General features: G+C 33.2%; 1 non-coding gene across 1 annotated transcript; it reads left to right on the top strand.

Annotated features, from left to right (window-relative positions):
• Positions 1–13,727: 13,727 nt before the first annotated feature.
• Positions 13,728–13,834, top strand: LOC131834926 (U6 spliceosomal RNA). The gene has a single exon (XR_009355017.1). It is a non-coding gene; the product is annotated as a U6 spliceosomal RNA (small nuclear RNA).
• Positions 13,835–14,655: the final 821 nt, after the last annotated feature.

Here is a 14,655-nt window from a genome sequence, read left to right on the forward strand (position 1 = left end):
GTAATAAGAACATACAAATGACCTGATGTAATGAACTGGAACAGATAGCCAGATATCACATTTCATACCAGAAAGATTCAGTGGTAAGTTTTAAAATGGCCAGCTATACTTCGACTGAATTATAACTCATTTATCTTCTTTCTTTGTGTACAGTATTATACATTAGTCAGTATTATAGTAAATAAGTACTTTGGACAGATGTAAATATGCTGTAATAAAAATGTTTTTCTTCTTTCTTTTAGTCCTTTCTACTTGTAAGACTAGCCACGAATACCATGCCTCCCCCAAAATAATTTGCAATCCAAATTTATCTCTAAATGAATTTATTGCACAGAAAAAAAAATATATATATATACACTTACAGTAGGAATGTTCAAAAATAGTTACTCAAAGCAGGGCCCGAAATGTAAGCAGTATAGTTGTTTTGTTTTGTTTTGTTTTTTTCTTTAAAAAAAAAAGAGGTTATGTGAAATATTGGAATTTTATTTCCAGGCCTACTATTTCAAGACAGTTAACTACACTTACGGTGTCAACAGCCTCTTGTTGGCAGTATGATTTTATTGGCTCCATGGAATAACAGCAAGAATTTACTATTGCTTCTTTCTTTTATGACACACACAGAAAAAAAAAATTGACACATTTGCTCAAGACCAACCAGAATCATTTTAACCTATCAAAATTGATGGGAGGCCTTCACTGCCAAAGTCACTGCTGGGTTTTCACAATTCATTGCAGACAATCTGCTACTCCCATTATGATAAAGGAGAGAAGAGTCATAATCAGGGAAGAAAGCTAGATTAATACTTGTAATTATCATTGAATTATTTAGCCTGCTATAGGATTATTATTATTAGTGTCATTTGATAATTTTCTCTCATTTTATTAAACACAACTGTGAGTAATTACCCTACCTAATATTTCTCTGTATTGGCTGACTAGCTAGCAAACATTCATGAAAATATACATTAGACACACATATAAAATGCTGCATTATGATGCTGTCGAATCAGAACACACCACTACCTGATCCTGTAGCTCTTTGAGGATTTGCAAATCAATTAATTATATGTTTATTGGATTCTTCACATACAATTAGAAAATTTATAATTGAGTCCATGAACATTATTAGTTTTACCATTTTAAACCAGCAATCAAACTTTGATTTTTACAACAAAAGCAGAAATATAAACACACACATTTGGATCAGTTTTCTGTTAGTCAGTCTGGACTTCAAAATCCTATTCCTCAAGATAATGCACACCAAATTTCTGGATTAAACAAGAAATTAGATGGCACCTGAACACTTGGTTTAATATTCTCAAAAGGACTATGCAACTTATTTCTTACATTATGACATTGTTTTACAAAGATCCACACTTTTATAATGTAAGTATTTTTAATAATCAATAAAGTCAACTACTCATGATTAAAAATCAAACATAAAAATTTCTACTTTTTGCTTTTGCCCCCTCCATTTAGAACTTATTTATAGCCTGATAATTCAAAGGTCCCTATGTTTATGAAAATCTGGACGTGAATAGCTCTAAGATCCCATTCAGAACTTGATATTAATCTAAGTCTTTTGGCTCCATTTATCCTGAGAGCAAAAAGTAGGACAAAGGATTTGAGTACTGTTAGTTTATCTGGGGGATTATCCAAGGTAGAAAAGAATGGGAAAGTGATACAGTGAAGAAGCAACTTTGTCAAAGAGGTACATTGTTGATATAATTGTTGTGGATAGAAAATGAAGGCTTGCTTTTACTGAAAGGTCCTGAGAAACTTCTTTAAGTTGTCCTCATGAAGACCTGAAAACTGACAATTTTACCTATGGTTCTTATTTCCACTTCACTGAGAGCTGTCCTCAGAGGACATTAACTCTCCTACACTTTTGGGTTGTGTTGGAGACATTCTAAAATGAGAGAGAGAACAGGAGATGCTATCAGTGTTAAGTAACTGCAATTTCCCATGGAACTATCCACCACAGGTTTGGCTAGAATCAGGTGTAGGGCCTTGATAGCAGAGGGAGTTGAGGCAGTATCATTTTAGGTTAATCATTATATCTGAAATTTCCAAAAACTTCAACTGATGAAACTTTGATTATAAATCTATAAATATAACAATAAATCTACAGTATTCAAATTATTTTCATAGAAATACACAAACAAAGCATCAATTGATTAATATTTAAATGTTACAAAATACTGAACTGAAAGACTTTGGTCATATAACAACGAGTAAGAAGTAGAACGTAGGTTTAGGTTAGAACTCAGGATGCATTTGAGACTCAGTTAAGAAATTGAATGGAGGGACGCCTGGGTGGCTCAGTGGGTTAAGCCACCGTCTTCGGCTCAGGTCATGATGCCAGGGTCCTGGGACCGAGCCCCAAATCAGGCTCTCTGCTCAGCAGGGAGCCTGCTTCCTCCTCTCTCTCTGCCTGCCTCTCTGCCTGCTTGTCATCTCTCTCTGTCAAATAAATCAATAAAATCTTAAAAAAAAGAAATTGAATGGATGTCTGACTATCTTATAGGTTTGCTAAAAATCAGTGACTTTGTGTTCACGTGTGGCTATGCAGGAACTTTTAACTTTCTCTAAGAAGTTATTAGATTTGGTTATATAATGGCAGTAAAGGATGGGGAAAAGCAAAGTACAAACCCCATAAAGACAAAGACACTGAGTATGAGAAAAGAGTAATAGATGAGAAGAATCAATGCATTTGAGGAAAATGGGAATTGAAATACACAATGATTGTTGATTTTTTTAGATGGAGAAAACGAAACTAGCTTGCAAGAAGGAAATAACAGAAGACATGTTGTGATGTGATACAGAATCCTGGAAAAGGCAGTAACGTGGAATAAAGGAGTACGGAGAGCATATCAGGTAATTTGGATAGGAAGGAGTTAGGAGATAATTGCTTGATAAATTTTATATGGCCCACGTAAATGCACAGATTTCTCTTCTTTAATTTATATGGAGAACAGGGTGTTTTTTCTCTTCCCTTTCAGAGCGCCAGAGGTGTACTCTTTCAGACTGAAAACCTGAAAAGCTCAGGACGCAGTTGCTTAAGCACAGTTGAGAGGACGTATTTCAATTAAGATTTACATTTTGCTGTAGGTAGTAGACTGTCAAAAGTGGTTTAACCATATTTTTTTATTTAACAAGTAGACTACAGAGAGTGTTTTCTGGTGTTGGTTCAGAGTCTTAAGAAAGTCAAGTGAAGTATCTTAGAGGTTTCCATGGCTTTTTATTCACAGTTGCAAAAATTGCTGTTGGAGTTCTCACTATTAAGCCCACATTTCTGGCAGAAAGATAGAGGTAAAAGAGAATGATATCTTGTACGACTGATACTTTGTCATATGGTTACAATGTAACTAGAAAAGAGACAATAAAATATTTGATGTTGTTTTAAGTTTCCTTGTTGTCAATCCCTCAGTGCTTTCTGATATGAAAGGAAAAAGTAGATGGATATTGACCTGGCAACTATCAACACCTGTCAGTCTCTCTTGGATAACCAATATCTCTATAATCTCTTCTTCCCAGTAAAAAAAATAAAATATATTCATAACCCACACTGTGCCATCTCAAGTTACTGCACCAAGATAAAATTACAATGATTTTCAGTTGTTCCAAATGGACAGAATACCCTTCCTTATGATATCATGTCTTATAAGATAGATAATTGGCTTGCTCCCAATATACCCAGATGTGACTGTGGAAGAGACAGGAAAAAAGTAATAATATTTATTTATTCCTTGGGTTGACCCTGTTTACACAGATGCATTACTATTAGAAAAGGTTGGTTTGGGACATTGGAATGAATTTACTTAATGGGTCTGTATGTAATTGGGTTGGAGGAAATTTTTAATTTCTACAAAAATTTTAGAATTCTATCTTATTCTCTTTTATTAATTTTCACATGTTAACAAAGCCAACCTTTTTGTCTAGCAGACAAGATCTTAAATCCTAACAAAACTCAATTTTTTTCTTTTTTTTTTTTAAGTTTGAGAGCCTCATGTTCTCTCATGCTGCTTTAAATACAACTCAAATAAAAAAAAAAAAGGAGCTAAATGGGGCAGTAAGACCAGACTTTTTATTTTATTTTATTTATCTTATTTTTAATTAAAAAAATAAAGATTGTATTTATTTATTTGAGAGAGAGAGCATGCGTGGGGCAGGGGGATGTAGCTGCAGAGAGAGACTGAGATGTATACTCCCTAATGAGCAGGAAGCCCGATATGGGGCTCGATCCCAGGATCCTGACTGAGATCATGACTAGAGACAAAGGCAGATACATGTGCAAAATCCTTTTTTTTCTGGGAAACAATACTTTACAAGAGATGTTTGAAAAAGTATTGGGGAATCAATTTTAATTGGAGATACAAAAATTTAATTGAGTTTTGTAAAGCTACAGGGATCCAAATGATGGGAATCCCAGCCCGTTTAGGTTGTGGACCACAGAGTATTCTTCTCTGTAATATTTTATTTTCTTCCATGTCTACTAACTCCAGTCCAAGTTCACTGATCTCTTTTTAGATAGTGCAAAACATGGCAAAGAATACCAAACAAGTGCCCGATATTCTACATTTATTACATCATTTCTAACATATAGAAGTGTGTTATCAAGGCTGGTTCTGTGAACGAACCTAGTTATGCTAAAGTGTGTTTTGTTCTCCAAGAAATTAAATGCATGTTTATCACACAATTATAAAATACTTGTGTCAAGAATTTTTATTCAAAAATTAATAAGAGAAGCAGATATTAAAACTAGTTCACATGGTTATTTGGGATATAAGCAGAGTTGTGCAGCAGAAGTGCTCTGGGCCCATAATTTGGGTTACAGGATTTATGTTTTCTTATGAAAAGTCACTAACTTGCATTATTGTTAACAAGAATCTTGTGCATTACCATCAGTTTTCTACATTATAACCTCTTGCTCTACAGTTTGTAAATAACTTTATCAATAGCAAGCTAATAAACGGGGTGACTCCAATGGATTGAGATAATCTCCAGAGTTTCTGCTACATAATGCCCAGGACTCCATTGAAAGGACACCTAGGAATTTATTTTGCCTAAAAATTTGATCATTTTTTTCACTGTCCTTACGTATTTTCCAAACATAGTCCTTTTGCTTCACCTTTCAGTCTACGGACAACCGTGTATCTGACTGACTTGTTAATTCTGGGAATGTCTTGCAGATTAATTTGCTTGCCAGAGGTGGTTCCTCTAATTGATGTCTAAGAACCCTAATTAGTTAAGAAAACTTTTTTTTAACATTTTAATTGCTATTTATTAGTATTCTTCTTATTATTGCTAGTATCTCTATTATAAATAATTCACAAGGGCATCTTTCTGACAAAAGACAAAGAGCTGGCTACTAGTAGAAAAAGTACATTTGACTCTGTCAGTGAAAGTGGTAAAGGGACTTGAGAAAATAAGGCAAAGCACTGGAATTTTGTGTTAAAACTTTAAATATTATAGACACATTTACTTAATTTCTAATACTGTTGTTGCTTATAATTAAATAAGATGTTTTCCATGAACCACGCATTACAGCAAATATATTGTTTATACAGATTAAATTTTCATCAAAAGGGACGCCTGGGTGGCTCAGTTGGTTAAGCAGCTGCCTTTGGCTCAGGTCATGATCCCAGCGTCCTGGGATCGAGTCCCGCATCGGGCTCCTTGCTCGGCTGGGAGCCTGCTTCTCCCTCTGCCTCTGCCTGCCATTCTGTCTGCCTGTGCTTGCTCTCTCGCCCACTCTCTCTGATAAAGAAATAAAATCTTAAAATAAATAAATAAATTTTCATCAAAAAATTGTAAGTGTATTTTATTGTAGGATCATGATAAGCATTTTGCCGATGAGAAAAGTGAAATTTAGAAAAGTATGTCTCTTCAAATCCCTCATACAATATCTGGCCTAGATAGAAGGATATACTATCACAATTGAGGAAGATAATTGAGATTACTTAAAATGATAAACTTTACTGTAGAGGGTTTTTTAAAAGTTTGCCACAGATTCAGATTCTTTTAAAATATATATCTATTTTGTGTAAAGAGAATGCACTGAGAAGTAAAAAGAAAGTGATATATCAGTGCTACCAACTAATGGCTATAATATCATCACCTTATTTATGAACAATGAAACAGTGTGCAATATTTAAATAAATTTAAATAAATCCCTATTTATTTTATATATTTATAAATTTAAATAAATTCCTATTTATTTATTATTAAAGAAATTCCTCTAACAAACAGTATGTTTTGAAGGTTGCTAGCAGGAAAGTGTTGTACTACATGGAATTATCAGAAAATGTGATCTAAAATTCTGCTTTCAAGGGCGCCTGGGTGGCTCAGTGGGTTAAAATTCTGCTTTCAAGAAGCTATAACAGTAAGTACTGAGCATTAGCTATTATATGCTAAGGATGAATAACTGAAATCTACATTTGAAACTAATGGTACACTATATGTTAACTAATTGAATTTTAAAAAGTTAATTTAAAAAACCACTATTTTATAAAACAATATTCCCAACCGGCTCTTTTGCGTTAAAATACTCACTTTGGGGGCGCCTGTGTGGCTCAGTGGGTTAAGCCACTGCCTTCGGCTCGGGTCATGATCTCAGGGTCCTGGGATCGAGTCCCGCATCGGGCTCTCTGCTCAGCAGGGAGCCTGCTTTCTTCTCTCTCTCTCTCTGCCTGTCTCTCAGTGTACTTGATCTAAAGATAAGGATTTACAGTATGATTTGACTGGTAGGGTCTGAATCATTTTTACTATTGTTTTGACTATTACTTGAAACCTATAGTAGTACTTGGGATATGTGTTGTGTATTCTGTGAACATGTGCTATTTTTAGATAAGATAATTTCTGTCTCGAACCCCTGTTAATTTGTTTGTTTTTGTTTATTTGATGGTGGTTTCAGTAAATGGATATATCTGAAAAATTGCAAAGCCACTATTAAAATAAGTTATTATTATATATAGCATGGAATTGCACATTCCTCCTTTGAATCTGACAGAGCTTCACCATATCCTTAACAATTTGGGAAAAACATGCTATTATTTTTCTTTATAAAATTTCTCCTGTTAGCCTGTGGTGGTTGTCATCAGCAGTAACTCCTCTGAAGGCTTTGTCAAAAGAGTTGAAAAAATTGGAAAGGTGTGAATGAAGCTGTGTTCTGAATATAAAGAAAAGAGCATTGAAGTACAATTCACACTCTTACTTCTCCTTCTATGCTTTCAGATGTTTGACATTTGAAGATTTTGCTTCTAGAAGAGATGCCCTATATAATTCTTACTTTAAGGAGCAAGTTGCTTTTATAATTTTTTTATTATCCTACCATTCAAGTATTTCCATTTAAATTAAATTCAATACCATTTAAAAAAATCAAAAGTGCAGCCAGTATTCAATTCCTGGGCTAAATAATTTTAGAAAGCTTTGTATTATTGAACCTACAGGGTTTTTCTGTAGTTTTAACTCTTTCTTTCTGTGATTTTTCCCATTAGTCATGTAAGTGACTGCAATATAACAGACATTGAGGATAAAGAAGGACTGAATAGAACAATCTTTGGCCTCATGAAGTTGAGAATCTAGCAAGGGAGTCAAACAATTCAGTCATTCAGAGACAATTTATTGAGTTCCTGGCCTAAGGTGAGCACAACAAAACCCCAGACCAGAGGAATCATTTTAATGGGAGAGATAGATAATAGGTAAGCCAACTTTTAAAAAAAAATCGTACTGGTTTTTCTTTAATAGTGATGCATATTTGAAATAAATAAGCCCATTTTAAAAAGAGCAGTGATTGAGAAGAGGTTTTTTAACTGAGTGGTCCGAAAGGGCCTCCCTGAAAAAGTCTGTTTTGAACAGATTTCTGAATAATATCAGCTAGGAAGCTGCGTAAAAATCTCAGGGATGGGTGATTTTTCCAGTCAAAAAACTGTAAAGGCTCCAAAGTCACAATAGAGCTATAAGTTTCTCTAATAAAGTAACTTCTGACAAAGAATGAGAAGAAATAACTAACCCAGGTTTGAAAGAAAAGGGACAGACTTTCTATGGAATTCATATTTAATTAAAGCTCTAAAGGACAAAAATACAATAGAGCAAAATTCTGGTCACGCTGATATACCTAATGAAAGTTCATAAACAAGGTGTGGGTAGCAAAGAATGTGTGGGAAAGTTGGTAAGAACAGTGGGGAAGAGTCATCCCTGAACATGTTAATAAATGAAGCAATTCTTGTGTTGTTTTAAAGGGTAAATTGGAGTTTGCCTAAGTGATTAGAGAAGGATGCCTCAGCTTATGGAAGTTCAAAGCCATAAAGACGTGATAAACTACTGCAGATATTTTCATCTATGTTTGTTGTTGGTCTAGTAATGGTGATCTAAAAACTCCTACTTAAGACAACTAAAAATCCAGACAAAATAGCTTTTAAAGTTAAAAATATCAGAATGATTTTAAAAATAAGTGAGGAATTACTGGGCCAAAATACGAAATACAATGAGAGCCTAGAGATATATGCCCTGAAGCCATTTTACCTATGAGAGCATTCGAAACTGCTAAAACACACTGAGCTGTGTTGTTAATAGACTCTTGATACTAGAGAAACAAAATTCAAAATCCAGCAGCAATCAAATTTGAGGACTCTGGTACAACCCAAATTTAAGTTGAGATCCCCAAAGCACAAGGAGAAGCAGAAATAAGACTATAGCCTACCTTGCCTTCTGTGTAAACTGAGAAAGTCAATCACTGAATTTGGAGTATGATTGTCTTATAGAGTCTCAGATATAAGAGAAAATCCTGCCAAGGAGGACCATACCATTATTATAGCTCTTAATTATCCCTACTCAATAAGAGTTTCAAATATAATGTCTTGAACGTAGCAAAATGGAACAAAGCACACAAAGAAAAACCATTAACAAGATTTGATAGACAAAATGGGATTAAGTATGATGTTAAAATGATCAATAAAGATTGTAAAATGGCTTGATTACTCTGCTCAAAGAAATGAGAGGGGAAGCAAATTGAACAAAAAACTGAAACTAAAAATGATATTGAGAAAGGTTTTATAAATGAACCAAATGGATACTCTAGAACTTTAAAGATATGACAGCTAATTTAAGATACCACAGGGGTGCCTGGGTGGCTCACTTAATTAAACCTCCAATTCTATTTCCTTTTTTTTTAACACCTTAATTTTATTTTATTTCTTTCATTTACGCTCAGGTCATGATGTCAGGGTTGTGAAATAGAGCCCAGAGTTGGGCTCTGTGCTGAGCCTGGAGCCTGCTTAAGATTCTTTCCCCTTCTTTTTCTATCCCTCCCTGCGCTCTCACTTGCTCGCTCTCTCTTGCTTGCAAATAGATAGATAGATAGATAGATAGATAGATAAGAGACAAAGCAAAATAAAAGCAGATTATGAAAATAACTATAAAGATTTTGAAATGAAAACAAGTTCAAAATAAAATAGAGAAGACCTACACAGCTAAAAGTTCATTCAGAATATCTACTATTAAAGAAGTCAGTATGACACAATGTTAAGATATCAAAAGATTTGAGAAAGGGTAATCCAAATGGCCACTCATATATCAAAACTGTTTATCTTTCTTATGAATCTGGAATTAAATTAAATTAAATTAAAAATAAATTAAAACCTAAAATGACATACTATTACACACTTACCATATTGGGCAACAGTAAAATTGTCTTGCAAGAATGTGAAAGAATGAAAGTGCCCATAATAAAATCATTTGAGGTAAGTTGGACACTATTTAGAAAACTTAAAAATAAAAATAAAAATCTGGTCCATTCCTAGAAATACAACATGGAACTAAATGAATATTTTCACCAGGATATGCAAACAGATGATTATAGCTATTTCATTCATAACGGCAGATCAGTAGTGGTCTATTTGCACAATGTTACATTAAATAAGAGAGAATATTAACAAACTGGGAGGAGGGGTTAGGTTGTTATCATAAACAGATCTTCTATGGTGCTGATTATGTTCTATTTCTCAAAATCTTTAAGTTAAAAAAGTTTTCAAATTTATATCTAGATAGATAGATGATAGATAGACAGAAATCCCTGAAGCTGCAATGCTAGGCTAAGACCAGGCTTTCAAGGGCTTTTCTATACTCTACTAAATACTTGAAACCATTCATTATATCATAGCTCAGTGTTCAAATCTCCATTTGTTTCCTCAGTTTCCTAATATTTATCTTAAGGTGACCTGATCCAGACTTTTGATCACCTTTGTCTAAATATTTCTATTTTAACAAAGTCCTTTTGAACACTGAGAGACTAAAACTTAGAAAAATACTCTGATTGTTACCTCACTAGAGTGGAAAATATATAGTTACCCATTAACTAATGATATCCATGTCTACATTAGATCCATGACATTTTTAATTCTTGGGAGCTTTTGGTTAAATGAATTTTTTAAGCTTCCTTTAAAGGAAGCTTTAAGCCATCACCACATGAATAAAATTAAAGAACTAAATGAAAACAGGCCAAGTATTTACGGAGTAATAGAATGTGCAGTGGAAAGAGTACAATTCTGAAATCAGAAAGCCTAAATTAGTGTGATGCATCTTTACTAGCCATGTAATCATAAACCAGTTATCTAAATGTGTTAGCCTCAGTTTTTTCACCCATGAAATGGTGATGATAATACTTATTATGCAGAGTTGTTGTGTGGATGTGATGAAGCATGGAGCATGAGATTCTCATATTCCATGCTAAAATGATAGCTATTTTTATACTTATAATAATTCTAATAATAGTAATTAAATTGTTCAAAATGGTAATATTCATTTATATTGAGGCATTGTATTGACTATTCATAGACACATTTACCAAAATAAATTTCATTTTACTTTACCCCCTCTGAGGATATATATTCCCTAATTCAATATGAATCTCATTATGAATAATAATTATCATAATAAATATGCTGATTTTTCTTCTATTTATTTTTAGGGAGGTATCCTTTACTGTTGAACATAAAGAAACTTAAGCAAGTCTGTCTTATTCAAAATTTGCATGCTGCTTTCTTATGAAACTAGATTATAGAATTGTATGAAATAAATTCATGCAGTTAAGACATTTATGTTTGGAAACCTGGGTGGTCAGTTTAGTATTTCAAAAGAAGATTTTAAATTTAAACCTTAAAACTGAGCTCTTTCAGCCTTATTTATAGACCATCCTTCATGCTTCATAAGTACTCCTTCATTGTAAACTAAGTAATAGTTTTTGTCACAGTGTATATAACGAAAATGGATTTTATATTCTATTATTTCAGAGTTAGTTGTAGTTTCTACTTCCTTACTTCCTTTTTTGAAAAATAGATTAATTCTACAAAAAGTTTTTTCCAGCTTTATTGAAAAAAAATCGACATATTATAATTTGTAAGTTTAAGAAATGATTTCTTATAACATTGCAAACTTTTAACATTGTGTAAATTTTGTACAATTTGATAAATTGATATGCATCTTTATTGCAATATAATCTACATAAAAATGTTAATACATCTACTATCTCGTATAGTTGCCACTGTTTTTTATGCATGTATCATAAGGAATTTTAAGATCTACTCTCTTAGCAACTTTTATGTATATAGTATAGAAGAGATAAACTTCAGAGGTCTTGTGGGTTTGGTTCCAGACTGCATCTATAAAGTGATTATCTCAATAAACTAAGTCAAATTATTATTTTTTTGGTTTCCCAGTGCATATAAAAAATTATGTTTCCCAGTGCATATAAAAAATAAACACTATACTGTACTGTTCAAAAGCATTATGTTTTTAAAGAAAAACAATGTATATACCTTAAGTAAACTAGTTCTGAGTTTTCAGTGGGTCATAATTACTGATCACAGATCACCATAACAAATACAATAATAATGAAAAAACTTGAAATATTGCAAGAATTACCAACATGTGAGAGAGAGACACAAAATGAACAAATGTTGTTAGAAAAATGGTGGCAGCAGACCTCTCTTATACAAGATTGCTATAAACTTTCAACTTGTAAGAATGTGATATATGCAAAGTTTAATAAAGGGAAGCACAATAAAAAAGTATGTATATTTTATTAACTATGATCATCATGCTGTACATTAGATCCCCAGAAATTTTTCACATTATAGTTGCAAGTTTGCACCCTTTGACCACCTTACTCCATCTCAGGTTCACCCCTTGTCAACTCAATTCTAAGTTTCCATTAGTTTGCCTTTTCCTCAGATTCTGTATGTAAGGGATATCATAATACATAAATTAAAAAAATATATAAAATCTTTGAAATATTTCACTCAGTATAATACCTTCAAGATCCATCCATGCTGTTGTAAATGGCAGTATTTCTTAATTTTTCATGGTTAAGTAGTATTCCATAGTATATATTTACCATACTTCTTTTATTCATTCATCCATTAATGGATACTGAAGTTATTTCCATCTCTTGCTTAGAGTTAATAATTTTATAATGAACATAAGAGTGCAGATATGTCTTTGAACAGTGACTTCGTTTCCTTTAGATATATACCTAGAAGTGGGATTACTGAATCATATGGTAATTTTACTTTTAATAATATGAATAATCTCCATACTGTTTTCCATACAAATTTATATCCCTATCACAGTGCATAAGTTCCCCATTTTCCCCAATATTTACCAAAATTTGTTAGTTTCAATTTTTTGGTAGTATATGTTCTAATAGGTAGTAATATCTTGCTGTGTTTTTCAGAGGTAAACAACAACAACAACATAATGACTTTGCCCTGAGTTTTTTATGTTGAGCACTTTTTAATGCTCCTGATGCGGGGCTCGATCCCAGGACCCTGGGATCATGACCTGAGCTGAAGGCAGCGGCTTAACCCACTGAGCCACCCAGGAGCCCCTGCCCTGAGTTTTTTACGTTGAGCACTTTTTAATGCTCCTGTTGGTCATTTATATAAATTTTGAAAAAAAAAAGTCTATTGAGATCCTTTTGCTATTTTTTTAATTATATATTTTTTTCTATTTGTATCTGTTGGTTATTAACCTCTTTTTATTTATAAGATTCGTAAGTATTTTCTTACATTCTGTGGATTGTGTTTTCATTCTCTCTCTCTTTTTTTTTTGGCTTTGTAGTATAGTTTCAAATCAAGAAGTGTAATTTCTCTTCTTCATTCTTTCTCAGAACTGCTTTGATTATTTGTTGTCTTTTATGGTCTCACATAAAGTTTAGGATTCTTTAATTACTTCTGTAAAAAAATAATATTGGATTGTTTTAAGATTTTTAATTTATTTATTTGACAGAGAGAGATGACAAGCAGGCAGAGAGGCAGGCAGAGAGAGAAGAGGAAGCAGGCTTCCTGCTGAGCAGAGAGCCTGATGCGGGTCTCGATCCCAGGACCCTGGGATCATGACCTGAGCCGAAGGCAGCGGCTTAACCCACTGAGCCACCCAGGAGCCCCTAACATTGGATTTTTGATAGGAATTGGATTTACAGATGGTTTTCGGTAGTATGGACATTTTAACAATGTTAATTCTTACCATTCATAAATATGAGCTATCTTTCAATTTGTGTCTCCTTCAATTTCTTTATCAATGTCATAGTTTATGGAGTACAGACCTTTCATCTTCTTAGTTAAATCTATTCCTAAGTATTTTATTATTTTTGATGCTATAGTGAATTAGATAGTTTTCTTTATTTTTTCAGATAGTTCATCATTAGAGTGTTAAAATGCTCCTGTCTTGTGCTTACTTTGGCAGCACATATACTAAAATTGGAATGATGCAGAGAAGATTAGCGTGATCACTGAACAAGGATGACATGAAAAACTGGGAAGCATTCCATATTAAAAAAAAATGAAACTAAACAAAATTCTTGTCTTTTATATATTGATCTTGTATTTGGCAGCTTTACTAAATTTTTTATTCAAAATTTTGTGAAGTTTTTAGGATTTTTTAACATGTAAGTTCATGTTATCCAAAAAAAGAAAATTTTACTTCTTCCTTTTTTATTCGTTTTTGGAGTCTCTTATTTCGTTGTGTTCCTTCTTTCTCTTTCTAGGACATCCAGTACTATGTCAAATGAGAGTAGTGAAAGTGGACACACTTGTCTTTTTTCTGATCTTTAAGGGGAAAACTTTCAAACGTTTTTGATTGAATATGAGATTAGCTCTGGGCTTGCAATGTGTTTTGTCTTTAATGGATTTTTTAAATTATTTTTTTAAACTTTTTATAAACATATAATGTATTTTTATCCCTAGGGGTACAGTTCTGTGAATCACCAGGTTTACACATTTCACAGCACTCACCATCACTCACCATAGCACCTGCCCTCCCCAATGTCCATACTCCCACCATCCTCTCCCATCACACCTCCCTTCAGCAACCCTCAGTCTGTTTTGTGAGATTCAGTCTTTTATGGTTTCTCTCCCTCCCAATCCCATCTTCTTTTATTTTTCTTTTCGTACGCCTGAAACCGCCTATGTTGCATCTCCACTTCATCATATCAGGGAGATCATATGATAGTAGTCTTTCTCAGATTGATTTATTTCGCCAAGCATAATACCCTCTAGTTCCATCCACGTCATCACAAATGGCAGGATTTCGTTTCTTTTGATGGCTGCATAGTATTCCATTGTACATATATACCACATCTTATTTATTGATTCATCT

This window comes from Mustela lutreola, chromosome 6 (genome assembly GCF_030435805.1).
Source record: "Mustela lutreola isolate mMusLut2 chromosome 6, mMusLut2.pri, whole genome shotgun sequence".
NCBI lineage: Eukaryota > Metazoa > Chordata > Mammalia > Carnivora > Mustelidae > Mustela > Mustela lutreola.